We start from the raw sequence: 17167 nt of genomic DNA on the forward strand, positions 1-17167 counted from the left end.
CTGAGATCATTTGCTGTAACTGAGACATTGTAGTCAAATTGAAGAATTCTACCAACTTCTTCAGTGTGAGAAAATTCTGTTTCAACTTGCAATATTGAAATATTAAAGGATTCTATGGGCAAAATAAGGAACTCTGCTAGTGTAGTGATTAAGAATCAGGCTGTGAACCTCAAGGTCAGCAGTTTGAAAATACCAGCAGTTCCGCAGAAACAATAAAAAATCTAATGAGGTTAAACTCACAGTTCTCTAAATGTGGGGTATTATGCCCAGTGTCCAACCCCAGGCAGAGTGGGTGCCACTGGCCACTAGGCAAGCAAGTGAGGGTCTTAGAGGGTATGGGGAATAAAACAGAACCTCATCACGCATGCTGCTCTATTGAGTGTCCAACTCAGCAACCCTGCATAGGGTTTCGAAGAATGTAAATCTTTATGGGATCAGAAAATCCTTCCACTGTGGTATGACTTATGGGTTTGAATGGCCAACCTTGCAAGTGGCAGTCTGGTGCTTGTCCTATAGCAACAATAGCTCATGATAGCTGTCTTGCCTATAGCCGGCTTGTCTGTCTCCTCTCATTCTGTGACTGCTTTGCTTTCTCTACCAGTCACCATTCAACCCACTTCTGTATCTTTTCCTCTGAGGCTCACTCTTCCAGTATCACTGTTCATATCTGTTACAGTTGGTCTTCTATGTCTTTGCTACAGAGGGTCTGCTCATCATGCCTGCCTACTCTGCCATCTTGCTCTGGAAGTCCCCATAAAAACTTGATGTGATCATATTTTGCCTTGTGCAGGCTGAATTTTACTTCTTAAATAGTCAATATAATTGTGTTTAATAAACATCTTCATTTTATCTCAAGTAATTTATTTTTAAATCCTCTGGCCAAATTTTTTGTGTATAGAATTGGATTGTATCAACTTTAATATCACTCTATAATGCATATTTTAAAATCCTCTGAATTTTAAAAAAGTAATGGAGGAAGAAAAAACTCAATTACCTGCAGGTGGATTTTCAGTATAAATAAGATAATGGCTGTTGTTTTCCAGTATAATTAATAGGCTTAGAGCTGGCATACAGTAATTTATCAGATAGAGATAACCCTTAATTAACACCTGTTTAAAGGAAGATTTTGGATGTTTTTACTGTTTAAAGTGGTAGCTCAATATACTTATTGTTTTCTGAACTGGATATTTTTCTTAAATTCACAATGATATGCTAAATAAAGACATATAGGATCCAACTGTCCCAAAGAAAATGCTTTTTCTCATCTTTAGTGTTTCTGTTAAAGGTGACAGAGGAGTTAAACATTGTCTCATGCTCTAAAATTATCCCTCATTCTTCATAAATTATGAAAGAAAAAGACCATTGTTGTAAGTTCTTTGTGCTATTACAAAAATACCACAGGTGAGTTGATTTAATGGACAGAAATGATTTTTTTTTCTCATTGCTCAGGGCTAGCTGTTTGAATTTAGGGTCTTAATTATTAATTTTTTTCCCTTCAATTATCTCAGAAAAGATCTGTTTTTGTCTTATAATTGAGTTGTTAAAGTCTTTCGTTTATTTAGGAAAATAGCTTGTTGTTGTTGTTAAGTGCTGTAGAGTCTATTCCAACCCATAGCGACCTTGTATAGGGTTTCCAAGGAGCAGCTGGTGAGCTTGAACCACTGACCTTGTAGTTCAAAAGACTTTGCAGTCTGAAGCATTAGCCCACAGCACCACACCAGGACTCCAGGAAAATAGCTTACCTAAATCTAAATTAATCAAATATTTGCATAATGTTCCAAATGTTAAAGATTTAACACAAACTTTTGTGCTTAAGTTTATTTTTTCCATGATGCTTTTAGTTTACAAATATTTGTTTTGTGATCATTTAAAATTTATATTTAAGTTGCAGAAAAGATCCCATAGATCTCTTTTATCCAACTTTCTCACCTGTTAGCACCGTCTATAATCACAATTCAATGATCAAAAACAGTAAATTACTAATGATATGCTATCAACAAGTCTATGTACTTCATTTAAGTTTCATCATTTATTCTTCTATAATTAACCTACACTTCTAGATTAAATCTAATCCAGTGAAATCCATCACATTTAGATGTCATGTCCCCTCTTCTTGTTGCTATTAGTAACCCTAGGCACAACAGAGCATAAAACTGGCGTAACTACACCATCATAACATTGTTGCTATGTTTGAGCCCATTGTTGCTGCCACTCAATTAATCTTGTTGGGGGAGGCGGTTCTCTTTTTTGTTGACCCTCTATCTTAGCAAACATGATGTCCTTCAGGGACTGGTCCCTTCTGAAAACATACCCAAACTACTTGAGACAAAGCCTTTCCAGCCTCACGTCTGAGATGTATTCCATGTGTGCTTCTTCTAAGACATTATATGTCCCTGCAGTGCAGTTAGTTACCTAATAATGCCCTTCTTGCCATCTTTATTTTGTCATGAATTGCAAATAGCAGCCCCTGAGTCCTGGTGTGGCACTGTGGGTTAATGCGCCAGACTGCAAAACCATTTGAACTGCAAGGTTGGCAGTTCAAGCTCACCAGTCACTCCTTGGAAACCCTGCATAGGGTCGCTATGGGTCAGATCTGACTCGACGGCACTTAACAACAACAACAAAATGTAGTGGTTACAAGCTGCTAGCCTCGTCAGTATTTCAGAACTACCAGCCATTCTGCGGAAGAAAGATAAGGCTTTCTGCTCCCGTAAAAATGTATAGCCTTGGAAACCCTATCCAGAGTTGCTGTGGGTTGGACCCATACTGTGGTAGCTTGTGTGATGCTGAAAACTATGTCACCAATATTTTAAATACCAGTAGGGTCACTTATAGTGAACAGGTTTAGTGGAGTTTTCAGACTAAGACACATTAGGGCAAAGGGGAGGAAGACCATTTCTGAAAGGTTAGCCACTGAAAACCTTATGAATAACTGCATAGCATTGTCAGATATAGCCTGAAGATATGAGGTCTTTAGATTGGAAGCACTCAAAACATGAATGCCTCCTCAAAGTAGAGTTTGACCTTATTGATTTTGTTGGAGTTAAGCTTTTGTTACCTTAATTTTCTAGTTAAAACTCATAAAGAGAAGAAATAGCCGAAAAGATACATTAATAATCAGAATGTGAATGTAGGAAGTATGAATCAGGAAAATTGGAATCTGTCAACAATGAAATGGAATATATAATGATTGATATCCTTTGCAATGGTGAGCTGAAATGTACTGGTGTTGGCTATTTTGAATAGACAATCATAAGATTTACAATGCTAGGAATGACAAATTTAAGAGAAATGTCATCCTATCCATCATCAAAAAGCACATTTTAAGATCTATCTTTAAGAACAATGTTTCGGTAATTTAATAATTTCCATATGCCTTTAAGGAAGACAAAGAAGGCTTGGGAGCATAGTGTGTTATGTGTTGGGTTGCTAACTGCAAGGCCAGCACTTTGAATCTACCAGCTACTCAGCAGGAAAAAGATGAGACTTTCTGCTCCTGTAAAGATTTTAGGGAGCGAGCATAGTAACTCCATATGATAAGCACTAGACTGGAATACACTAGAAGATTCACAGTTTGACACTTTTTTTCTTATCACTTTTCATGGTTTTGTTTTGGAATAGTTTCTAAGATTGCTTGCTTGATGGAGCCTCTTTAGAATGTTGCAATGTTTAGTTTCTTTTTTTGTTGCATTCCACTCTTTTGTAAGTGGAAATTTTATTGTTGGTAATTAGGTTTTGTGTCCTCTGATACTTTATTGTCTTTTGTTGAATCCTGATAATTTTTTTCCCTTTAGTTTCATTATTTCCCCATCACAAAATTGCTAGCAAGTACCTCTTACTTTTTTTGTTCATTGATTTACATTTTTTCTCACTTAAAAAGTTAATCTTTTCAAAGACACTTCAAATCATGTGTGCATCAGTTCTTCTTTTAGTATGATCTCTTATTGGATGTGATATGTCTTTTTGTATTCATTGTTTGATGATTAAGATGCCTTGGCAGTGCAATGATTAACTGCCTAGCTGCTTAACCAAGCTTGAAGGATCAGTGGTTTGAACCCAACAGCTGCTGTGAATAGGAAAAGACCTGGTTATATGCCCCTGTAAAAATTACAGTTTAGGACACTCTATGGGATAAAACTTTATTCTACAGGCAGCTCTGGTAGCGTAATGGTTACAAATCGGGCTATGAACCTCAAGGTCAGCAGTTCGAAACTACCAGGAGAAAGATGAGGCTTTCTGCTCCCGTAAAGATTTACAGCCTCGGAAACCCTGTACAGGGTCACTATGAGTCAGAACTGACTCCACGGCACATAACAAAAACAACAGGGCTGCTACAAGTCAGAATTAACCTAATGGCACAAGCAACAACATTTTAATAATCATTTTTTTCTTTACTTTATTTTGAAGGTATGTTTATTGTTGTTAAGTACCATTGAGTCGGTTCCTACTTACAGTGACCCAGTATAGGGTTTCTGAACTTCAAATCTTTGGGGTAGCAGAAAGCCTCATCTTTTTTTCCCATGCAGCAGCTGGTGGCTCCAACTGTGAATTTTGTGGCTCACAGTCCAGTGCTTATCATATGGAGCCACCATGTTTCCTGAAACTATGGTATTTGTATGTTTGTGTGTGTGTTTTTTTTAACCTGCCCATCTTGTTCTGTTTTGTTTTTTGGAGAAAATGTTTGGAGACATGAACAACATAAGCTGCTGTCATTGTCTTCTGCTACTTGAAAGTCTAATTTCTCTTGATTATAAATTTCGACTTGTGACACTTAGAAGTATTGAAATCTAATTTGATGATTTTTATACAGTGCTTGGAATCAATAGTCTCCCCAAATCCCCAGTGTGAATGGTATTTATAAGTACTGACAAACTAAACCTTTATTCAATGATGTACCCTGGGAAATCTCAGCATTTTAACTTTGAGGTCTTAATTTTTATAGTGATTGAACATATTTATCTCTGAGATCTGACAAACTAAGATCATATCAACTACTTACAACTGTGGAGCATTAGGTAAGCTCCTCTTCTAGCTTCTTTTGATCCACAAAATGATATAAATAAAGCAACTGATATAGTCTCTAACATAAAACCATGGCTCAAAAATATATTCATTATTTGTTGATTTAGGAATGTTGGAAGAATATTAGAAAATGTTGAAAGTAAGCTGTTGGAAGTTTATTGGAAAAAACATTATTTTTTCCATTCAGAGGCTAATTATGTAAACAAAATGTTGTAAATCAATATTCTTTTGTTCCTTTAAGATTTAGAATTTAAGATTATTGTTCTAATTAATCTGATTAGGCACTACTGTTAAAATTTTTCATCAAGTTACAGCTCATAAACTCAAACAAAACCACAATTCACAGGGGGTGGTGTCTAACATTGACTTCAAATATAGCAGTACGCAAAGCCACTAATATCTAAGCTAGTTTCAGAATATTTTTCTCTTCTCTTTAAAGAAATCAGACTCCTCTAGAACATCCAGTTAAGAAATGGTTCCAAAGGGTGAATTGAATAATAAAATAGATTAAAAATATATTTCTTTATGAAAACCTAGCCTGAAAGATTTAACATTAAGGATTCATAAAGGTTTCCAAAGAACTTTATTTAATTGTTTATTTTTAGCCTGAAGGATAGTTTCTAGTAGTTTCTTACAGAAGAGAGATTTAAAAATTCTTATGCATTTCCAGAAAATGTAGACAAAATAACTCTCACATTAGGTTATTTCAATACGTGATTTTATTCAAGGTTTTTGTTTTTTTTTCATAAATAAGGTGTTTTTATGGTTAAACCATGGTTTGTTTGATGGTCTTTACTTTTTCTTTTAATTTTACAGAAAAAAATGTACTGTAACTGCAGAGTGTTTTCATACTTCCCTTCTCATTAGGCAGTTACTATTATTGACATCTTGCATTACTGTATCACATTTGCTATAATTCATAAATCAATATTAATGCATTGCTATGAACTCAATTCCATAATTTACATTAGCATTCATTCTTGGTATTGCATAGCAATAAGGATCAATTTAATTCTATTCCACATAGCTTCTTACATCAACTGCATGTGTAAAATGCCAAACATTCCTTAGACCTTGCAAGCTAGCCATACCTTTGGGAGGTCCATGGTAAACTTACTTCTGACCTACGGGCTAAGAATTCAGTGTTTCCCTCTACTCACCTAAGGATACAAGTCAAAAGTTCAGGAGTCCCCAGCCCTCTTTTCTTCTGACTGCCTTCCACTACTATTCTGGGTTCAATAATCTGCTAGAATGATTCACAGAAAGGATATATGTATGATTAAAATTTTAATACAGCATAAAAGATACAACCGAAGAGACACATCTGTTGTAGTTGCTAGGTACTTCCCAGTTGTTTCCATCTCATAGCAACTTTATGAACAACAGAATGAAACATTGCCCCATCCTGTGCCATCCTCACAATTGCTGTCATGTTTGAATCCACTGTTGTAGCTACTGTGTAAGTCTATTTCCTCGGGAGACTTTTTCTTTTTTACTGACCGTCTGCTTTGCCAAGCATGATGTTGTTTTCCAGGGACTGGTCCCCTTAAATAATATGCTTAAAATACATGAGACTTCTTTCACCTAAGTCACTTCTAAAGGAGTGTTCTGGCTACACTTCTTCCAAGACAGAATTTTTTTGTTCTCTGTCAAGCCATGGTAATTTCAATATTTTCCCCAATACCTTAATTCAAATGCATTGATTTTTCCATGATCTTGTTTATTCATTGTCCACCATTCACATGCATATTAGGATAGTGAAAAATACCATGGCTTAGGTCAAGCACACTTTAGACCTTAAATTTTTCTCATAAACACATTAAAGCGGTTTTTTGCAATGAATTCACCTAATATAATATATCCTTTGATTTCTTGACTACTGCTTCCATTAGTGTTGAATATTGAGTCAAGCAAAATGAAGTCTTGGACAATTTCAGCATTTTCTCCAGTATCAGGATGCTACTTATTGGTCCAGTTGTGAGAATTTTCATTTTCTTTACATAGAAGTGAAATGTAAAAATAAGGAGAGGTATAAAAGGGTTCCCCAAAGGGACACACTACCCTCCTACATGCATTGATGTTTATCACTAATCAAAAAAGACCAGGAAACTTCAATGTCCAGAGCCATTGTTGTTGTTAAGTGCCACCGAGTAAGTTCCAACCCACAGCAACCCTGTAGAGGGTTTCCAAGGAGCGGCTGGTGAGCTTGCACCACCAACCTTGCCGATCAAACCAACTTTGCAGTTTAGCACATGAACCCACAGTGCCACACATTGCTGTTGTTGTGAAGTGCCGTCGAGTCAATTCTGATCCATAGCGACCCTGTATAAGGTTTCCAAAGAGCAGCTGGTGAGCTTAAACCACCGACTTTGCAATTAAATTACTTTGCAGTCTGACACATTAGCCTACAGTGCCACACCAGGAATTCACATTATTGGGGCTTAATTATATAGGCATTATTGGTTAAGTTCGCCCATCTTACCTGAAGTCAACTGGTATGAAAAGGTGGGTATTTATGGCCTGGCCAGATCCAATTCAAGGGTTATTCATTCACATAAACATTCAGGTGTACTCAGGAGAGTTATAGATAACAAAGACATCTCTATTACTCAGGAAATTTCAAAGTTCTGGAGGTTATCTCTTAGAAACCGAGAACAAAGATCAAATTCTATGGATAAAGCTAATAGAAACCCAATGAAAGTCCAAATGAATAATGTTATGGTCCACTATTACAATATAATACAATAGTTTCACTGTCTTAAAAATGATCTGTTCTATATATTCATCACCTAATCCCAATGAGTCCCTGGAAATCACTAATCTTTCCACTGTGCCTACAGTTTTGACTTCTCCAAAATGTTAAGTGTTATTGTTGTTGTGAAGTGCCATGGAGTCAGTCTGACTCACAAGGACACTGTATAGCACTTGTGTATCCCGCAGTTTCTGAGGAGTGGCTGATGAGCTTGAACCGCCGACCTTGCAACACAGCGCATTAGCCCACAGTGTCACTTCAGGATAGTTTGAGTCTTTTAGCATGTTGCAGTTTCAGATTGCTTTGTTTCATTTAATAATGTGCATTTGTGGAGTCCTGTTGTGGCAATGCTCAGCAGCTGCTCCTCGAAAACCCTATACAGGGTCGCTATGGGTTGGAACCAACTTAACAGCACTTAACAACAGCAACAACAGTTGTGGCACTGAGGGTTAAAGCACATGATTGCAAAGTCAGTTTGAAGTGCAAGATGAGTGGTTCAAGCTCAACAATAGTTCCTCAAAATCTCTACAGGCTCACTATGGGTCAGAAACAACTGCAGAGCACTTAACAACAACAACAACAACAACACGGCTCTTTCATGTTTTTTTTGTTTTTTTTTGTGTGTGTGTGTGTTTTCAATAGTATTGCCAAACTGAAATGATGGTTTGTCGCCTGTCACTGCAGTCAATCACAGAGACTGGAATAGATTATTAGATTCCAGTTTTATTAACAGAAAGCCTACATCTGGAGGACAAAGAGAATAATCTCTCAAGATTGTTTTATCAATTACAAAGACCAGACACATTATATTGAGTAAGTTTCATTTTTATATACACTTAATCTACTTGAACATCAGGATAACATTCTTTGGAAAAAGAAATAAAATAATTAACCACAAACATTGAACCTTTAGGTAAAAAGAAACAATAAGACAATAATCCTCCTAAAAAATTCCACTTTTTAGTGTCTTAGAGGCTTAGTTGCTTAGATAACTATCTTAAAAGCCTTGGTATGCTTAAACATGTCCTGTTCTCCTTCTATGACCATGAGGTCATTTTGGCTAATTTTTAAACTAATGTACTCATTTGCAGGCTCCTCATTTAGTGAAACATTGACAGAGAACTTCCAGAGGTTCAAGCCAGATTCAGAAGAGAATGTGGAATGAGGAATATTATTGCTGAAGTCAAATGGATCTTGGCTGAAAGCAGAGAATATCAAAGGTGGGGAGAAAGGAATTGCCAGAATCATCACTACAGAAAGCTTGTAAGTCTGTCTTCAGCCTATAACTGATTGGAATACATTAAAGGGAGCTTGAAGTTGCCCAGTAAAAGAGGCTTCCTGTGGAGCCTTTACACTGCACAAGACCATAGGCGGAATCCATAACCCCATCCAGAACTGACTGAAGTAGGAAATTTCTACTGGAAAGGACAAGTAGACTAGCCTGGAGAGGCTAGAAGAACAGAAGATACTTCATGAAAGAAAGACCGGCAGGAAAAATCTGAAACAATAATGGCAGTCTGATCGATTATTACAAGAACAAGTAAGCTGTTAGCATGAGAGCCATCAAGGCAAGTAGTCAGGACCCCTCAGAACAAGCCCTCTTCCAAGACTGAGTCTCAAGGGGAATACATGAGCAGGCATGGGTCTGTCACTGATAAGGAAAGAGGGGGATAAAACAGCAATGAAGTTGCAAGTTAAATCTGACCACATTCAAAAGACCCCCATGAAGTCAGGTAGAGACCTGGATGGCCAGCAGTATGGCAAGATCCTGGGACTCCTGGTTCAGAGGCAGTGACATGGCCACAAAAGACTAGAGTGGAGAGTGAAGTGTCTAGCTGATATGAAGTGAGGGGAGATGCACAAGAACACCCATACTTGCAGATAGCACCCACTTGACCTGGCTTTGTTGGCTGGATGATCAGAACTCAACCAGAAGAAGAAAGAAGAGGGAAAAAAGAAAAAAAAGAGTAACTTGCTACAATTTGATGAACTTTATCTATACTTATGGACTTAGTAGCTCAAAAAAGGGAAATAATCTTAACAGCAAGGATCACTCCCACCCCTTCAGTACACAGGGCTGACAGGGATGGGCAACATAGTCATTGGCTACCAAAAATGGGGGGTCTATAAAAGCAAGAAGTTACTGGCTTACAAGTTTTCAAGAGGGATCATAGTTCCAGATTTGGGGGGGGGGGGAAGGTGGGGTCACCACTTAGTGATTTCCAATTCATTGGGACGGGGCTGGCGAGGGGAAGTGGGGATAGTACTCTTGTGGTACAGTGGTGAATGAGCGCCTTCAGGACTGACTGTGAGGTTAGGAAATGTAGACGTGGATGCTTTTTGACAAAGGGAGGAGAGTGATTGATTTTGCATCCCAGGAGCAGAGGATGCTGGGACCATCTAGTGAGAAGAGCACAGGGCGGACGCTGCCCAGAGAGGCAGTGACCCAGGGATGGAGACAGAGTAGATGACATGGACAGATGGAACATCTGGGGACACTGGACTCAGGGTGGGAGAGGGGCTGTGTGCTGGCTGCTGGGGGGGAGGTGGAAGGGGGAAGAGAGGGAGCAGGCCTGTGTGGTGTACCCTTTGGGGTTATATGATGATGCATTGAGGGGATTGTAATCATTGCAGTGAAACGAAATTCGATAGGATGAGTGTGGAGCTGATGTACTCCCATGGAAACCTTACAATAAAAATGTAAAAAGAAAAAATTACATGTATGATGGTAAAAAATAGACCAATTTTTGCTGGGTTTAGTCATTATGTTTTAAATTCCTTGTAGAGAATTACCTCCTATTTCTTGCACTCTGGGTAAACCAATGCCCATCACCTCAAAATGATGCCAATGAAAAAGCATACAAAGAAAGTTATATACTGGAAATGTAGGTTCTTGGGAGGCAATAAAAGAATTTCTATAGAGAATCTTAAGTGCCCTACGTTTCACAAGTTAGCTACTAGAACATCACGAACAGTGGCGCTGTGGGTTAATGTGCTGGACGGCAAAGTTGCTTTGAACGGCAAGGTTGATTGTTCCAGCTCACCAACTGCTCCTTGGAGGCAAGGTCACTATGGGTCGGAACCTACTCTATGACACTTAACAGCAACAATTAATTTATAGTGTAAGCAATACATGAATATTTTTTTCTGATTATGATAAAGCTCTTTGTACCATATATTATTTAACTGTAAAAGCTAAGTACATACTCAGATCAACTGAAAAAGAATATTGATTTCCTTACTAAAGATATCAGAAGAGGTAATTTGCATAGAGACAATGGGATATTCATATATATTTAATGTAGCATGTTGAGTAGGATCAGAATGGTCAGTAGTTTAAATAACAAAACACCACAGCATGAAATTTATGCCATGCCTAATATCAGGATATAACAGGATCTGGTTGTGATCAGTTAACATTTCATTCAAATAGCCATTAATCATGATGCTATTCTGTCCCTCCAGGGCTGCTCTTTATTTTAATGCTGTATTTGATTAGTACAAAGCTTTAACTTATGACTACTTGTCAGAACTGATTGAGTTGGTATTGTCTAACTGGAAGTACTAGACTGATGTTCCATTAGACAAATAAAACCAAAGATTTTATTGAAGGGATAATTACATTTCATGAAATGGAGTCCCCAAAGCATCTTACAATTAAGTGCGTGCACATCCTCCTTTGTAGAAAATACAGCCAGCTTTTCTTTGGTAAAGTAAACTAAAAGAGATAGTTTCACATCAAAGAAAGAAGTGCAGAGTAAGAAAGGGAAATTTACAAGAATTTGTCAAATTACACATTTTCTTAACCACACATTCATTCTTCTCTCCTGCTATAATTTGATTCAGGCACTATTTCTAAAGCACATGATGCAAACAAATTAACACATTATGTAAGCATTTGATGTGGGGATGGTGGGAGGGGGCCTAATGATTGAATGTAGATCAGGTCAATTCAAGTTGATGCCCTTGAAATGTAAAACTGATGCATTTGGCTAAAAAGAAGATAATATTAAATCAAGTCTAATCTGTAGACTTTGAAATTTATAACATTGTTTACCTAGTTAGTGGATGGAGAAAAGGGAGGGATGATAGTTCAGAGGAATCCACCAGGTAATTCAAAGAGCAGTTAACATTACAATTTTAACAAGCACTAAACAATTTTTCAATTCACAAACAAGGATCATTGGAAGCAGCAGTCAAGAAATCAAAGGATATATTGAATTGGGCAAATCTGCTGCAAAAGAGGTCTTTAAAGTGTTAAAAAAACAAAGATGTCCTGTTAAAGTGACCCTTTCCCAAGCCCTGATATTTAGAACAGTCTTATATGCATATGAAAGTTGGACAGTGAATAAGGAAGAACATAGAAGAATCGATGCATTTGAATTATGATATTGTCAAAGAATATTGAAAGTACCATAGACTACCAGAGAACAAATAAATCTGTCTTGGATGAAGTACAACCAGAAAGCCCCTTAGAAGCTAGGGTGACAAGACTTCATCTCATGTACTTTGGACATGTTATTGGCAGAAACCAGTCCCTGGAAAAGGACATCATGCTTGGTAAAGTAATCATCAGTGTAAAAGTATATCACCAATGAAATGGATTGACACAGAGCTGCAACAATGAACTCAAATGTCATTGTGAGGATGACTCAGAAATGGGCAGTGTTTCATTCTGTTGTACTATGAGTCAGACACTAACAACACCACCACCAACAAACAATTTTTCATCTAGGCTAGAAAGTCTCATTTTTGTCTTCTTTGTTACTCGAACAGTAACACGAACAGTAACAATTTGAGAAAGAAAGGACTGAATGAATTCCTTATGAAGATAAAATGAAAACGTAAACAACGTTTAATATAGAGTTTCAATTTAGGTCTGAAGTCACCTGTTAGTTTGTTGTACTGTCATGAGTTGTGTGTTGCTTTGATGCTTGAAGCTAGGCCACCAGTATTTTAAATTACAGCAGGGTCACCTAGGTGGACAGTTTTCACTAGAGTTTCTAGACTAAGACAGACTAAGAAGAAAGAGGCAGGCCAATTCTGAATGACTAGCCACTGAAAACCTTATGTGTAGCAGCAGAACATTATCTAATATAGTATCAAAAGAAGAGACCTTCAGGTTGGAAGATGTTCATTATTCATTGAATATTATCCATATGTATGTTTTCCATGTGTATGGAATGCAATATATAAAGTTTTTAATAAATATTTATGGAGTAAAATGTATAAACTAGGCTGATTTATATGGGCAACTCTCTAGACAACAGAAGTAAATTGAGGTATCAAAATTATTTCAGACAAGAGAACATTATAATTTAATAGATAATATTTTAAGTACTTCTCCTGTGCCGGATATAATTACATGTTCTACACTGTTGATTCATTTAATCCTCACCTCAATTCTAAAATCTAGAATCCCTGGTAGTGTTGCTGATTATAACTGCTAACTATAAAGCTAGAGTTTCAAACCCACCATCTGATCCATAGGAGAAAGATGGGTAGACAGTTGCCAGTGACTTGATTTTGAATAGGTCCACCATAGTGTTTTCAAGGCTGTTTCCTTCCAAAGCAAATCATTAGGCCTGTCTGTAGAGGTTTCTGGGGATATTATGAACTGCCGACTTTTCATCCAGTACTTGAGTGCTTACTTAACAGTTTATACCAGAAGGGACTCAGATTTGAAATACTAAACAGGAAAAAATAAATAAATAAGTAAGAAAAAAATTTGAATTATATTTAAGTTAATAGTATATCATTGTTGTTGTTGTTAAGTGCTGTCAAGTTGGTTCTAACTCATAGTGACCTTGTATATGGTTTCCGAAGAGGGGCTGGTGAGTTTGAACCACTGACCTTGTGGTTCAAACTGACCTTGCAGTCTAGTACATTATCCCACATTGCCACACCAACACACACACACACAGAATGAACTTTAATATGGTGGTGGTGGTATGCTGTGAAGTTGGTACCGGTTCATAATGACGCTGCATAGGGTTTCCAAGGTTGTAAATATTTATGGGAACAGAAAACTTCATCTTTCTCCCATAGAACAGCTGATAGTTTCCAACTGCTGACCTTGAGGTTAGTATCCCAGTTCATAACCACTGTGCCACCAGAGGTTCTTATCCAGTGTAAGACTTGGAGACCAAATGAGAAAACACAGAAAGTAAGAAAGATGCAGTGAACACAATGAGGACTTGTGTGTTCAAGGAGCTCTGGTGATTTAAAAGTTAGTGGTTGGAAGCCACTAAGAGGCTGCAAATTAGGTAATCTGTTCCTGTAAAGATTACATTCTAACAAACTCTGTGTGTCAGTACTCCTCCATTACATTGATCATTATGAGTCAAAGTTGGCTGTTGTTATTAGGTGCTGCCAAGTTGAGGAAGTTCCAATTCATAGTAACCCTATCTATGCAGAACAGAATGAAACACTACCTGGTTCTGATCCAACCTCACAATAGTTATTACACTTGAGCCCATTGCTGATGCCATTGTGCCAATCCATCTCATTGGGAGGATTTCCCTTTTTAACTGAATATCCACTTTACCAAGCATGATGTCCTTCTCCAGGGACTGGTGCCTCCTGATGCAATGTCCAAAGTATGAGAAATAAAGTCTGGCCATCCTGGCTTCTAAGGAGCATTCTGGATCTACTCTTTCCAACACAGATTTCTTTGTTCTTCTAGCAGTCCATAGTACTTTTAGTAGTTTTCCCTGACACCATCACTCAAATGCATCAATATTTTTATGTTTTTCTTATTTCACTATCCAATGTTCACATGCATGCAAAGCTATTGAAAATACCATGTGTTGGGTCAGCCACAAACTGACATAGTTTAATAGTTTAAAGAGGTCTTGTGCAGCAAATTATTAAGTACATAACAATAATGTGTATTTAATTAGAATTTCAGAAGGAGAATAGAGTGAAACAGTGGCATATCAAAATGAAGAGATAATCCACGCAATTACCTAAAGGTGATGTAAAACACCAAGTCATAAAATGAATAAGCAAGTAAGGATGAATAAAAATACATATGCACACAGATATATTACAGCAAAACTGCAGAAAACAAAGAAAGAGAAAAATTTCTAAAATAGTTAGAGAAAATAGACATTATTTTTTAAAAGGATGATTAGAATTACAGTTGATTTATCAATAGGTATTTTAATTCCCTAAGAAAATATAATAATGAGCCTAGATGTCTAATGCCCACAAAATAGATTTCACATATAAGATCAGATAATAAAGACATTTGCTAGCAAGCAAAACCAAGAGAATTCACAATAAGGAGACCCATACTTAGGAAAGATATGTTTATGGACACAAGGAAAATCACTACAGAATTAAGGCCAGGAGTAAGAGAATAAATAAAAGCCAGAAGAAAAATAAAGAAAGAAAATACTTAGACAAATACAAACTAATATTAAATATTTCTTAATATCTTATGGAATTATATGATAAAGTATAATATAAAACTTAAATAAATGAAAATATGCAAAAGTTAATACATCCATTAAAGCACCATTTAACATCACAGTTTGAAAATTAATTAAGGCATGTGGTAATATCTAGGGTAACCACCAGTATATTTAGAAAAATAGTAAAGCTATCCCTCTAAAACTATAGATAAGAACCGATTAAAGATAAAGAGGAATATCAACAATGAAATGATTAAAAACTCCCAACAAGGAAGACAATGAAAGGGAAAAAATAGAATATGTGTATAAAAGAAAACAAATCAAAGGCATTTATGAATTTCAAAAAAGAAGCACTTATATGCAATATTTATGCAATTCATTACTTGTTAACAACAGGTTATTTACAAGAGACATAAACAACATGTGTTTACAAAAGAGTTAAAGTAAAAGGGCCCATAAAATCATACTATTTAAGTCATAACCCAGAGGAAGGTTTTGTGACTATATTTATTTCACATATCACAATTTAAAGACCTAAAACCATTAGTAGTTATACAAAGTGCAACTTCAAAATATTTGCTTTGTGTTCCTTTACCAGGGAGATATAAGAGTTTTTAGTTTATGAACAACTAATACAAATAACCAACAAGTGTCTGTCAGTTTGTCATACTGTGGTGGCTTGTGTGTTTCTGTAATGCTGAAACTATGCCACCTTTAATTCAACCAGCAGGGTCACTCATGGTGGACAATTTTCACTGGAGTTTTCAGACTAAGACAGACTAAGAAAAAGGAATAGGCAGTCCAATTCTGATGAATTATCCAATGAAAACCTTATGAATAATAGTGGGACATTTTCTGATAAAGTGCCAAAAGATGAGCCTCTCAGGTTGGAAGGCATTGAAATTACAACTGTGGAAGAATTGTCTCTTTAAATTAAACTTCACTTTAATGACCTGGATTGATCAAAGCTTTTGAAAACTTCATTTGTTGAGAGGACACAACAAAAATGAGAAGAAACAGCTGCAAACATTCATTAATAATTGTTAATGTTGTTAGGTACAGTTGAGTCAGTACCAACTCATAACGATCTTATACACAACAGAATGAAACACTGCACAGTCCTGTGCGGGTCTCACAATTGTTACTACACTTGGCTCCACTGTTGCTGCCACTGTAACAGTTCATCACGTTGGGGGTTTTCCTCTTTTTCACTGACTCTCCATTTTACCAAGCATAAAGTCCTTCTCCAAGGACTGGACCCTCCTAATAATATGTCAGAAGTAGGAGAGATAAAGACTGGCCATCCTGTATTTGAAGGAGCATTTTGGCTGTACTTCTTCCAATACAAATTTGTTTGTGTTTTTGGTGGTCCATGATACTTTTAATATTCATCTCCAATACCATAACTCAAAGGCATCAATTATTCTATGGTCTTCCTTATTCACTGTCCAGCTTTTGCATGCATATGAGGTTACTGAAAATACCATGGTTTGGGTCAGGCACCCTTTAGTCCTCAAACTGACATCTTTGTTATTGAGCACTTTAGAGAAGTCTAGGACAGCAGAATTGTCTAATGCAATATGGCATTTGATTTCTTGACTACTGCTTCCATGATTTTTGATGGTTTATTGGAGCAAAATGAAGTATTTGACAAATTTAGTCTTTTCTCCACTATATGGATGCTATTTATTGGTCCAGGGATGAAGTTTTTTTTTTTTCCTTTACCTTGAGGTGCAACCCATACTGAAGGCTGTGGTCTTTGTTCTTCATCAGTAAGTAGTTTAAGTCCTCTTAGCTTTCAGCAAGCAAGGTAGTATCATCCGCATACTGCAATTTGTTAATGAGTCTTTCTCCCAACCTTATGCCATGTTTTTCTTCATATAATTCAGTTTCTTGAATTATTTGTTCACTACACAGATTGAATGTGTATGTTGAAATATCACTACCCTAGGTTGGTGGGATGGCTATGAATTAA

The sequence above is a fragment of the Chrysochloris asiatica genome, unplaced genomic scaffold (assembly GCF_000296735.1).
Source record: "Chrysochloris asiatica unplaced genomic scaffold, ChrAsi1.0 scaffold00112, whole genome shotgun sequence".
Classification (NCBI taxonomy): domain Eukaryota; kingdom Metazoa; phylum Chordata; class Mammalia; order Afrosoricida; family Chrysochloridae; genus Chrysochloris; species Chrysochloris asiatica.